The sequence below is a fragment of the Morus notabilis genome, unplaced genomic scaffold (assembly GCF_000414095.1).
Source record: "Morus notabilis unplaced genomic scaffold, ASM41409v2 Scaffold606, whole genome shotgun sequence".
NCBI classification, from domain to species: Eukaryota; Viridiplantae; Streptophyta; class Magnoliopsida; order Rosales; family Moraceae; genus Morus; species Morus notabilis.
Window position 1 is genome coordinate 6648 of NW_010364071.1, and position 12572 is coordinate 19219.

The 12572-nt window shown below is 41.3% G+C and overlaps 1 non-coding gene across 1 annotated transcript; it reads left to right on the plus strand.

Moving 5' to 3' along the window:
- The first annotated feature begins 1366 nt into the window (after positions 1 to 1366).
- LOC112093009 lies at positions 1367 to 1473 on the plus strand. Its single transcript, XR_002902870.1, has one exon. It is a non-coding gene; the product is annotated as a small nucleolar RNA R71 (small nucleolar RNA).
- Positions 1474 to 12572: the final 11099 nt, after the last annotated feature.

The following is a 12572-nucleotide window of genomic DNA, read 5'->3' on the forward strand; positions in this document are numbered from 1 at the left end:
AAGAAAACATCAAAAGGAGGCCGAAATCCTTCATCTTGGAGGTCCTTGGAAGCTCTTCAATGGATATTGGGTTTTATCTTCTTTCATCTATTTTTCCATGTTGAGCTAGACATTAAATCTAGGACTTGATGTAGTTTTATTTGAACTATGTTTTGAATATTTTGTTGATTGTTAATTTAATTTCGTTTTCAATTCATTTATGTTTCTCTATGCTTAATGCTTCTAATTTATTTGGCCAATGAGTTAGATGATTTTTAGATTGTGAAGTTGATGCTCGAGAGAGATTGGGTTCTTTATCTAGATTTGAGAAACATAGTCTAGGTTGTTGTGAGACCGAGAGGAGATCAACGATTATATAATCAAATTAGGATTTAGGTCGTTGTGAGGCCGAGAGGCAATCAATATTCCTATTTTCTAATTCTAAAAGGTGAAGCTTAATTTGTGTTTAAATATTCATTTCGAATAGGGATATTATTTTGGGTATTTAAATACAATTTCTTGTGAGGCACTCGAGAGAGGTTGCGAGATGATATTAGAGCCTTGATTAATGAATTGAATGGAATTGATTAGTGATTACATAATAGGATGAACATAGGAATTATAAAGTGAAATCAAGTCCCTAGACCATTTGTGTATAGATACTTTATTTTTATTTTTATATTGTATTTAGTTTTTATTCTGAATTATCATCTTATTAGGTTGTCTAGATAAAGTTAAGTTACAATAATCACAGTACTTAACGGCAATTCTAAACCCAATCTCTGTGGAGATGATACTCACTCACCCTATACTCAAAACTTGACACCGTATGCTTGCGGAAATTTATTATATACAAAAATATTAAGCATCACCTGGTGGATAGGTGCTTCTATGGTAGGCATTGGGTCCACTAGAACTTGCTCCCTGATTACTCCATGATAAGTTTGGATGTTGCCTCATCCCTTGGTTATGAGGATTTGAATAATGATGGTTACCCTTGTTGAAATTAGCAACATAGCATGCGGAGGCGGGGTTGGATGGGCAATCTTCATATAAGTGGCCCTCTCCACAGTAAACACATGAGAAACCAGTAGTTTGCACTGCATTTACCCCTACCGGTATGTTCAATGCTTTTACCATATTTGTCAAAGATGACATTTGAGCTGAGAGTGCAGTGATAGCATCAACTTCATGAATTCTAGTGGCCTTCCTTGCATTTAGTCTCTCGGTTGGCCATTGATAATTGTTGTTAGCCATCCTCTCCAGAATCTAATATGCTTCATTGTAAGATTTGGCCAAAATGGCTCCACCAGCTGCGGCATTGACTATGGTCCTTGTTTGCCCATTGAGACTATTATAGAAAGTCTCCATTTGAATCCAATGGGGGATCCCATGATGAGGGCACTTCCGTAAAAGCTCCTTGAACCTTTCCCATGCTTCATACAATGACTCCCCGTCTTCTTGTTGGAAAGAGGTAATGTCGTTCCTTAGCTTTGCATTCTTGGTTGGAGGGAAGTATTTCATGAGAAACTTCTCTGCCAAACCATCCCATGTCGCCACCGAATCTGGAGGCAAAGAATTCAGCCATGCCCGAGCTTTATCCCTCAAAGAATAAGGGAATAGCTTTAACCTTAATGCATCTTCTGTCACCCCCGGTAACTTGAAAGTATCACTCACCTCCATAAATTGTCTGAGATGGAGGTGAGGATCTTCGGTTGCTACACCACTAAATTGGCCTACAGTTTGGAGCATTTGGAACATCACTGGCTTAAGCTCAAAATGGCGCCTGAATCACTGGCCTCACTATGCCGGGGTTAAGTCCATGTAAAATGGGCACAGCATAGTCTCGAATGGCCCTGTTTCTATCATCTACCAGCACCGGTTGAGGAGCAGGGATGTTGGCATGTGCCTGCTGCCCATTGTTTCCTGCTGCCCCTTCTGCCATGTCTCCCACTCCCGCTAAGCCTTGTTGTTCCCTTCTCCAAGCTCAGAATGTTCTTTCGATTTTAGGATCTATAGGCAACAACTCTAAGTCTTGCGGTGGATTCATGCAAGCAACTTACTAACCTGAGAAATTAAGAACCAAATGAATGAGATTAAAAAGTAAACAAATGTAAAACAAATTGACTCCTACAAATACTTTTAATGATTTCAATCCTCGGCAACAGCACCAAAAACTTGTTGCGTGATATTTATGCTCGCAAGTGCACGTGTCACAAACAAGTAATAAAGAGTGAATAAGAGTGTCGATCCTATGAGGATTAAGTCACCGAAAGTATGAGTTGGAAGTTATATAATCAACAAAACAAGTAAAGAATGAATGTGGCAAAAATTCACTAAAATGATGTAAATAAAATGAATGCAAACTAAATGCAGTCTAAAGTGACTAACAGTAACAAGAACGTAATTATGGGTTGTAATTCAGTGGTGAAAATGAGCTAGGTCTACTAACTTCCCCCTAATTGCAAGTCTGATTAGAATGTTACCTAGAATGCTACAGCATTTTACTATCTCTGTTAACAGAAACTCCTTAATTGCATAAAGTTCTTCCGAATTAATTATGACTCGGGTTCCTCAAGCCATTTCTGACATATTCCTATGTGAATCCAACTCTAGGAATGCAGATTTAAGCTCAGGTTTCAATAAGTTATGCAAGGTGAATAATATATTCTTATACCATCCACTAATCAACAACTCAGTAAGTTTATTGAACATGCATCATTCATGCTAATCTGATTAAAACTAACCCTTCCAGTATTAATCTTAATCTTGTACCCTAAAATTGATGGCCAGTCAAGACTAGAAATAGACATTAACTCACATGAACAAACAGGAATAGTAAATTAATAGCATCTCAAAAACAACTTGTCATTCTCACAATCTTGGTTCCATTAGCAAACCTAGCTAAAGCAAATTAGTTCATAATAAGATTTACAAGATTCAAAGCCCTAGAATAATCCATAGCTAAATTAGTAGCTAAATAACAAAAGAAAGTTAAGCTAACAGAAGAAGAATGAATTTCAGCCGAAACTTGGATTCCTCTCTGGCCGGCCAAAATGTCCTTCAACTTCCAGCCCTCTTCTCACGTTTCTGATTCTTTTTTTGGGTTGAGTACTCTTTGTATTTCCTGCCTTCTTCAGCTCTCGTAAGAAGCTTTTTTCTCTCTGGGTAGTGCTCTGTGAGTTTTTCTGGAGAGGGATGCTCTGTGTATTCTCTCTGTGGAAAAATAGTCTCTGTCCTCCCTTTCCTATTTCAGCCACGTTTCTCTCTCCTCCTTATTTTCCCTGGCGGATGCCTCTTTATCCTAAGAAAATATTCCCTTCTAGGGCAACACAAGGGCTAAGGTGTCACTTAATGATGTGTGCAGGGGACCACAATGACACCTGCTCATCCAGCTCACACAAACTCCTTTTATCTATTTTCTCCAGTTAGTGCGCTGACGCCAGGCATATGCCAGCTGTTCCCAGAATGTTGCCAGAATGCCGCAGCATTTAGCCCAGAAATTTCCTACAAAGTACGCACACAGCCTTAGTCGATTTTTCACCACATTTTACTTCAAAATCATCAACTTTCACTTCAAGAGGAGCACCAGTAGGGAATTAAACCAAAGTGAGTGTAAACTATACAAATCTAAATTAAAACACACAATAAACTAGAAAAACACTCTTGGTCACACAATTTTTGAGCTAGAAACCCAGTGGATAACTCTAATTTCTTAGAGTTATCACACCCCCAAACTTAGAATGTTGCTTGTCCTCGAGCAAAATAAAAGTGACAACAAGACAGAAAGAATGAGCTCAAACAGAAAAAACTAATGCATACTTTGTGGATGAATTCTTAAGAGATATTTTCCTTACTAAATGGGTTAGAAGTGTAGCCTAAAGAAAAACATGATTTCCAGCCAAGTGCTGATCTCAAATTCAAGAGATTGCTTCGTCTCTGCTTTGACCTTTCTTGTGTGTGTGTGAACAACCAAGTGCTAAATCATCAATGTCAAACTAGTTGGGACCATGCACATGTGTTCTACATCAAGTTCTTCTTATTACAAGTTCAAACCCCATAAGCTTGCTTTTCTCAAGTCTCTCCACTAATTTAAATCAACACACCACCAAGGATCAATAGGACTTCATTAGGTTTGTAAAGCTAGGCTAGGGTGAAGGTAGGATGGAAGGTGATATTTTGGCCCAACTCACCTAAAGCACATAGCACTTTAGCACCTTGTAGACACACATAACATTCCCACGCAACTCCCCCAAACTCAAGTTTTATTTTCCCTTGTCCACCATATCTGTTTTTATTTCTAAATACCCTTTTATTGTACTCTTCTATATATTTTTTTTTAAAACTACCAAGAATTGCCAACTTGTCTTTTTACGCGAATGTCAACATTGGTGATGAAGTCATCCGGTTACTCAACGAGTTACAAATCAAGGCGCTAAAATTTTTTTTTTTTTTTTTAGCTTGCTCTTACCTTGGTCTGCTGTTTGACACAAAAGTGAACATGAGGCTCATGCTCACTCCTGGTTACTAAGCATTTCGAAGCAGCGGAGCAAAGTTTTCTCTATTTTTTTTTATATTTATATGAGGGACACATACTAGAGATTAAAAGCTCAAGCACCCTCTGCCCCCAAACTTAAAATTAGCATTGTCCTCAATGGTGCAAGAGGAGCAAGAAAAGAGCAATATCAAAAACTTCCTTCAACAACTAGGCTAAAGATACGGGTACAAGGAAAATGGGAGAAATAAGCTCAACAGGGTATGCTAAGGATATGTTGAATGAAGGTCAGCCACAAAGCTCAAACGGTCCAAAGACAGCCTAAATCATTTCCTTAGTATTGTGTTAATTGGAGATTTCACCTCAAGAGTTCATCAAGCAAGTTCTAGGGCTTATAAATGGTTTATTTGAGACTGAAGCACATGCATAGATCTTACCCTAGGTAAACACAGAATAAAAAAAAAAACACCAGGTAGCGTGCATAATGGGAAGACAATTCACAAGCCAAGAGTTAAGCAATCAAAAGAATCACAAATCAACACAAGGCGATATTAAAAAAAAATTTTTAAAAGGTTGCGTCTGCTCTTATCAATTTTTATCATGAGTTTAAGAAAATTCACCACAAAGTATGCAAAAGAGACAAAACAAATAAAGATAACTAACCAAACACGGGAAATGAAAAATAAAACTAAAAAAAACTGGTAACAAGGATACAATCAGATATTAGAAGAAGAATAGGAGGAAGAGCTTCCCTGACTGAGCGCTGTCACTTTCATCCCCGCCACTTCCAATTTACTGCACTCCGCAGCTTCATTCGTCTAGTGAAAGTCTCAGGCACAGCCGATTTGCCCTTCTCACGACGTTTGGACGTGGCAGCCCCCTCGGGTTCTGGTTGTTGCTCGGCTGGAGGTGGGGTGGGGGAGACCGGTGCAGCCTCTTCACTAAGGCCAGCTTCCTCATTCTCGGAGGAGGAATTGCACAGATGATGTGGAAATTGCAGAAAGTACTGGAACCTCCTGGAATTAGCTCTGAAATGTTTCTGAAGAGCTAAATCTCTTTGCTTTGTATACGTCCAAAAAATCCCGCATGTTTTGCAAGGATTCATATTGAAGCACTTCCACCTGACCGAGGTGCTGCTCCATCCGGTTCAAACTAGCAACAAGGTCGGGGTTAGGTGGTACAGCATTAGGTGCTCCTAAGGCAGGTGCATCTGCTGCTGGGGCAGGAGCGTCTCCTTCTTTTTCTTACAGATCATCATGCAGGAGCCGCGTGAGAGCAATCGATGTAATGGCTGTGGTTGGCTGTTGCTTAGGTTCGTGCTCTTCAATGACCACTCCATGGGCAGTGTATAATTGTGTAATTAGTGACGGAAACCACAATCTCCTATTTTTTTCATCCCGCACAGATACCAATTTGCTGGCGAATCAACTTACCCACATCTAGGGGCATCCCCTGTAACACGCAATACAACATGATGGCTCTCTCCTTGTGTACCAGGCGGTAGTGAGACAATGGCATCAGCCGAAACCTCAGAAAGTGGTACCAAGTCTTTGGTCCTGGCTGGAGGCATTCCCTGTGGAAAGTCATCGAACCCCTAGTTGCCCTCCACCACTGAGTCACCTCAACACATAGTTCATGGAGGACTTCGTCCTGTTGGTCAGCGTCTAAATTGTCAGCAAATCCAGTGAAGTGATCCTCCACGTTTGACAAGTTATAAATTTTGTTGATTGCCTCAGATGTGATGGGGACCGTCTGACCTCGGACAAATACTAAATCGGGTACCGCAGCATCGTAGTTAGCGTAAAATTCACGCACAAGCTGCACTATCGCAGCGGGCGGGCTATGGCAGAACGAATGCCATTTGTGTGTCTTGATGATCGAGTGGATGAAACTGGGATAACCTGAGGTGCGACCCCTACTGTACACGAAGCCTCACTCCATGTGCAATGTGTGATAACTCATGCATGCTGTGAATCGTTGCTATGCCTGGGGGGATGCAAACCTTTCCACTTCCGTATTCTTCGAGGCAGGTTGTGTCTCAGAACTATTTGAATCCACCTGGACCTACACACCCTTTCCCCTACATGCTCTACTCTTAAATGGCATTTTTTGTGTGACCTGTATTCCCTTCTTTGCTTCTGACTACCCGTTACGAAAATTCCCTAAGCTTAATCACTTCCTGAAATTCAACAAAGCAGTTTTGCTTCTTCTTTTTCTTCATATTAACTCTGGTAGCCTAGTATCACTTTTCCTCTGATCTCACGTTGGGACCTTTTTAAGTTATTTCTTTTCTCTCGACAGGAATAGTGTATCCCTCCCCAGTTCTCAAACCGTCCAGTTATATTCTGTCCTCAATCAAAGGGACAGAGTCAGGGAAGAAGTCGCACTTACCTCAATAGGAGATCTGCTTTTCGGTGGCGGCTTCCTCTTCCCCCAAACTTGAGTTGTCCCGCGCAGTGGAGATGAATATTATAAACTTTTGGAGAGAATGCTGTGGGTGAAAGGATGCTAGCTTGAAATCTTGTTGAGAATGGCAGAGGAAATGGCAAGATTTGATAGTGGCCGGCCGTGAGGGAAGATTTGGTGTGTGTGAGAAAAGTGAGTTTGTGATGTTTGAAGAAGAGGAAGTGAAGGGTATAAATAAGGGTGAAATTAGGGCTTCAAAAACAGGCTAAACGCATTGTCATTTTTTTTTTGGCTGCCCAGAATGCTGCAGTATTTAGCCATGGCATTCTGGGCTAATTCTAACGCTTTCTCTTTTTTTTTCTTTCTGTGTTTTGCAACAGATTAAACTCCAAATGATTCTGCCAACCATTAAAACACACACCCAATTAAAAGTATAAATGTAGAATAGCAAAATAAAAATGAAAACAAAGAAAACAATCTATGGGTTGCCTCCCATAAGCGTTTGTTTTTTAGTCATCAGCCTGACTACTTCCCTGATTTAAGCCTCTTGCAGACTGATGGATGTTTTGCAACGATCCACAAGACCTCCCCGATAGTGCTTCAACCACTATCCATTTACCTTAAATTTCCTCCCAGAGCTCTCTTCAATCAACTCTACCGCTCCATAGGGAAATACCTCAGTGACTTTAAATGGCCCAGACCAGTGAGATTTCAGTTTTCCTGGGAAAATCTTCAACCGGGAATTGAACAAAAGCACTTGCTGCCTAGCTTCAAAGTTCTGAGGTAAGATTTTGCGGTCATGTCATTTCTTAGTCTTCTCCTTGTATAGCCATGCACTCTCATAAGCTTGTAGCCTGAATTCATCTAGCTTATTCAGTTGTAACAATCTGTTCTGCCCGGCTGCCTGCCAATCGAGGTTCAACTTCTTGAGAGCCCAAAACGTTCTATGTTCTAACTCCATAGGCAAGTGACAAGCCTTTCCATACACCAGCCTATATGAGGACATTCCTAATGGTGTTTTCAATGCTGTTCGGAAGGCCCACAATGCATCGCCCAAGCGCACTGACCAATCCTTGCGAGTTGGGTTCACTGTTTTCTCGAGTAATTGCTTGATTTCCCTGTTTGATAATTCGGCCTGCCCACTGGTTTGTGGGTGATAGGCTGTGGTGACCTTGTGTTTGACACCATATTTAGCAAGCAGTTGCCCCAAGTATTTGTTGCAGAAGTGGGTTCCTTCATCACTAATGATGGCTCGGGGGGTTCCAAAACGAGTGAAAATGTGCATCTGTAAGAATCTCAGCACCACCTTGGCATCATTTGTGGATGAAGCAATGGCCTCCACCCACTTTGACACATAGTCAACAGCGACAAGAATGTATTGGTTTTCAAACGACACCGGGAAGGGGCCCATAAAATCCATACCCCAAACATCAAACAGTTCCACTTCTAAGATGTTATTTAGAGGCATCTCATGCCTTCTTGATATGTTCCCAGTTCTCTGGCACCTATCACACCTCAGTACAAATACATGAGCATCCTTAAAAATTGACGGCCAATAGAACCCAGATTGCAGAAGTACCCATCTGATTAACCGAGGCTTTGCATCCTTCTTCGCCATCAAATATTTGATGGCTGAGTGGTCTGTAAAAACCGTTACCTTTGTCCCTATCAAGTAGGCTCGAAACTTGTCAAATGTAAAGACAACCGCCAACAACTCCTTTTCTGTCACAGTGTAATTTAGTTGAGCTCCTGATAGAGTTTTACTAGTGTAATAAATTGAGTGAAACACCCTCTCTCTGCGCTACTCGAGAACTGCCCCCACTGCCCAGTCACTGGCATCACACATTAGTTCAAAAGGAAGAGACCAATCAGGTGCTGTAATGATATGTGCTGAAATGAGCTTCTTCTTCAATTCTGCAAATGCTAATAAGCATGCCTCATCAAAAATAAACTTGCTATCCTTTTCCAGAAGACTACAAAGAGGCTTTGACACCTTTGAGAAGTCCTTAATGAACCTCCTATAGAACTCCGCATGTCCAAGGAAGCTTCGAAGCCCTTCGGTGCTGGTAACTTTTCTATCACAGCAATCTTAGCCTTATCAACCTCTAGACCATCCCTTGAGACTCTGTGTCCTAGCACTATTCCCTCCTTGACCATAAAATGGCACTTCTCCCAGATCAAGAGTAAGTTAGTCTCTTCACACCTCTTTAGGACCTTGGCCAAGTTCATGAGGCACTCATCAAAATCTTTCCCAAAAATTGAGAAATCATCCATAAAAACCTCTAAGTACTACTCCACCATATCAGTGAAAATAGCCAACATGCATCTCTGAAAAGTGGCTAGAGCGTTACAAAGTCAGAACGGCATTCTCCTGAAGGCAAATGTGCCAAAGGGACACGTGAAAGTAGTCTTGTGTTGATCCTCTGGTGCAATCACAATCTGATTATAACCGGAATACCCGTCACTAGGCAATAAAATTCCTTACCCGCTAGCCTGTCCAACATTTGATCAATAAAGGGAAGCGAGAAATGATCTTTTCTAGTGGCCTTGTTAAGCTTCCTGTAATCCATGCATATCTGCCAACTTGTTACTGTTCTTGTGGGGATTAACTCCTTCTTCTCATTTTCAACAACAGTGATCCCCCCTTTCTTAGGAACACATTTAATCGGGCTCACCCATGCATTATCCGAGATTGGATAGATGATTCCTGCATCTAACCACTTTATTATCTCCTTCTTGACCACCTCCTTCATGATCGGGTTCATCCTTCTTTGTCCCTCTATAGACCCCTTTTTATCGTCTTCCAAAAGAATCTTGTGCATACAAAATGAGGGACTTATACCTTTTATGTCTGCTATAGTCCAACCGATGGCTCCTTGGGATTCTCTTAAAACCTCTATTAGCTTGCCCTCTTTGTCCTGTGTCAATAAAGCAGAAATAAAGACTGGAAGGGTAGAAGATGCTCCTAAGTAGGCATACCTCAAGTGTGGTGGCAAGGGCTTGAGTTCAAGGACTAGTGGCTCTTTGCTTGATGGCTGAGTGGGCTGGTGTTCCCGTTCAATCAAGTCCAGAGACTCAAACTTCCTTGTGTAGCCCGGCATTATCACATTTGCTCCCACCCACTCTACTTGCTCAACGCCTCCTTCCACATGACCCTCGAAGTTATCATGCTCAAGTGTTTCTGCCACCAGAGAATCCAATACTGAAATGGCTAAGCATTCCTCGGTTTCACTTGGGAACTTCATTGCCTTGAACACATTGAAGGTGACCTATTCTTCCTGCACCCTCATGGTCAATTCTCCCTTTTGTACATCAATCAAGGTGCGACCAGTTGCAAGAAATGGCCTCCCCAAAATTATGGGCACTTCTCTATCTGCTTCATAATCAAGAATAATAAAGTCAGCAGGAAAAATGAACTTGTCCACCCTTACCAGTACATCCCCAATCTTTCCTTTAGGGGTTGCAATCGACCTATTAGCCAGCTGCAAAGACATTGTAGTCAGCCTTGCATCTCCAATGCCCAACTTCTTGAATATGGACATTGGCATCAAATTTATACTAGCTCCCAGAGCACATAATGCTCTACCAAAGTATTGGTTTCCAATAGAGCATGGAATAGTGAAACTTCCTGGATCCTTAACTTGGGCAGGAGTTTGTTCTGCAAAATAGCACTGCATTCTTCAGTCAAAGCCATTGTTTCAAACTCCCCAAGCCTGCGTTTCTTAGTCACTAAATCCTTCATGAACTTAGCATAGCTTGGCATCTGTTCCAAGGCTTCCACCAGCAGTATGTTGATGTGTAGCTGTTTCAAAACATCTAAAAATTTACGAAACTGCCCATCTTGTTGCAGTCTCTGGAAATGCTATGGGAATGGTAGAGGTGGTCGGCTGCCATTGCTGTTACTGGTTTCTGATGCTCCAAAATGCTGCAGCATTCTGTACATCAGAATTTGGTTGCTTACTCCTGTGTTGTTCTTCTTGTGGCTATGTTTTCTTCTCTTCCTCTTGGATTGAAGTGGGCTCTGTTGGTACAGCCTAAGGTTTTGCCCTTGACTCCAGCTCCTTTCCACACCTTAGTGTAATAGCCCTATAGTGTTCTTTCCCTTCTCTTCGTGGATCTTCGGTATTGCTTGGGAGAGAACCTTAGGGCCTGTTATTCAAAGAGTTTGCAATCTACCCAACTTGATTTTCTAAATTTCACAGTGCTGCATCATGGCTTTGGATTTTAGCTTCACTCCTTGAAATAAATTCTTTTAGCAAGCTCTCTAAAGAGCTAGATTGTTCCACGGCTTGAGTTCTTTGTTGTTGCGGTGGATACCCTGGTGATGACGGGTATTTCTACCAACAAATCAAGTACTTTTAAGCATGAATATTTGTACTTTTTCAAGCATTTATGTTAGTTTAATGTCTTTGGTATGCTTTTTATAGGAATTATAAATAAATGCGAACTTGGATGATTTTGCATGAAGAAAAGAAGAATATTTGCCCAACTTGTTAATCAATGCCAAGAGGAGGCGAAAGAGGACTTTAAGGCACAAAAGCAGAGGCTTTGGAATGCAAGAAAGTGGGCTACAGCGCGCAAAGGAAAGCGAAGTCAGAATGGGACGCGCGCCCGCGCCCGAGCCCACTGCGCGCCCGCGCCCCACTTTTAGGCGTGCGGCCGCGCGCGCGCCCCACACCCAGGCACGCACCTGCGCGCCCAGAGCAGGAACATGCACTGCAGCGCGCCCAGATGTATGCCCTGCGCGCTACAGCGCGCCCAAAGGCGCTGCAGCGCGCCTCAGCCCGTAACAGTGGGATTCTATTCCAAAAACGCGCGCCGCAGTGTATTTTCACGTAGGCTACAGCGCACGTATGAAGCCCTAGCTCCAAAATGTCGTAGTATAAAAGGAAAGAGATGTCATTTGAGAAGGGGAGCCCAGAAATTTGAAGAAAACATCAAAAGGAGGCCGAAATCCTTCATCTTGAAGGTCCTTGGAAGCTCTTCAATGGATATTGAGTTTTATCTTCTTTCATCTATTTTTCCATGTTAAGCTAGACATTAAATCTAGGGCTCGATGTTGTTTTATTTGAACTGTGTTTTGAATATTTTGTTGATTGTTAATTTAATTTCGTTTTCAATTCATTTATGTTTCTATATGCTTAATGCTTCTAATTTATTTGGCCAATGAGTTAGATGATTTTTAGATTGTGAATTTGATGCTCGAGAGAGATTGAGTTCTTTATCTAGATTTGAGAAACATAGTCTAGGTTGTTGTGAGACCGAGAGGAGATCAACGGTTAGATAATCAAATTAAGATTTAGGTCGTTGTGAGGCCAAGAGGCGATCAATATTCTTATTTTCTAATTCTAAAAGGTGAAGCTTAATTTGTGTTTAAATATTCATTTCGAATAGGGATATTATTTTGGGTATTTAAATACAATTTCTTGTGAGGCACTCGAGAGAGGTTGCGAGATAACATTAGAGCCTTAATTAATGAATCGAACGGAATTGATTAGCGATTACATAATAGGATGAACATAGGACTAATAAAGCGAAATCAAGTCCCTAGACCATTTGTGTATAGATACTTTATTTTTATTTTTATATTGTATTTAGTTTTTGTTCTGAATTATCATCTTATTAGGTTGCCTAGATAAAGTTAAGTTACAATAATCGCGGTACTTAACGGCAATTCTAAACCCAATCCCTG